We start from the raw sequence: 1,049 nt of genomic DNA, 5'->3' as shown, positions 1-1,049 counted from the left end.
GAGGAAAAGAACAGAATGGGAAAGACTATAAATCTCTTCAAAAAAATTAGAGATACCAAGGGAACATTTCATGCAAAGATGGGCTGGATAAAGGACAGAAATGGTATGGAACTAACAGAAGCAGAAGATATTAAGAAGAGGTAGCAAGAATACACAGAAGAACTGTACAGAAAAGATCTTCACGACCCAGATAATCACGATGGTGTTGATCACTCATCTAGAGCCAGACATCCTGGAATGTGAAGTCAAGTGGGCCTTAGAAAGCATCACTATGAACAAAGCTAGTGGAGGTGATGGAATTCCAGTAGAGCTATTTCAAGTCCTGAAAGATGATGCTGTGAAAGTGCTGCACTCAATATGCCAGCACGAGACGGTAGTCCAGGGTATTAACTGGACAAAGATCTACGGAAGGAGCCTACACTCTCCAGAATTGATTATTTCGATTTTCTACCTCGGTTTTGGGTTGTTAGTCATAACTTTTTACATTTCAACTTCCTCACTTATCTTCAGAGCAGGTGAGACGCCTTCATCAATTTCCTTGATGAGACCGTTACTGTCAACGACTATTCTACTATATTCAAGGTACAGCGACCAACATTCTGAGTCAGGAAACAAGATTGGGTCCCCGTCCTCACGGCGTTTACAAACGACTTTAAAGAGGAAACTCTTACAACGGCCACATCCTTACGATACAACGATCTATTGAGGGGGATGGAGAATCCAATTTCCAGGCAGCGGTCGACGGCGGGAAAAAAGCTGGGGTTCTCACCACGTTCCATCCTCCAAAGCCGCCGGGGCTGGGGGACCCCAGGGGGTGGTCTCTGCGGGCGCCACGGCTCGTGGACGGGAGACCAGCGGGACCCGAGCACCAGGAGACCGCGGTGGGGCGGGGTGGGGGCGGGGCCGCAGGGCGCGCGCGCGAAGGTCGGCGGCACAACCCGCCCACTTTCACGACAGCAGGCGAAGACCTGCTGCCCGTCGGGCCTGTAGCCCAGCTGGTCTCTGTCGATTGGTGACGCCTGCTCGGCGCGCGCGCCGTTCGATTGGCT

The sequence above is a fragment of the Oryx dammah genome, unplaced genomic scaffold, assembly GCF_014754425.2.
Source record: "Oryx dammah isolate SB20612 unplaced genomic scaffold, SCBI_Odam_1.1 HiC_scaffold_19, whole genome shotgun sequence".
Taxonomy (NCBI): Eukaryota; Metazoa; Chordata; class Mammalia; order Artiodactyla; family Bovidae; genus Oryx; species Oryx dammah.
Note: the sequence above shows the minus strand (reverse complement) of the source record.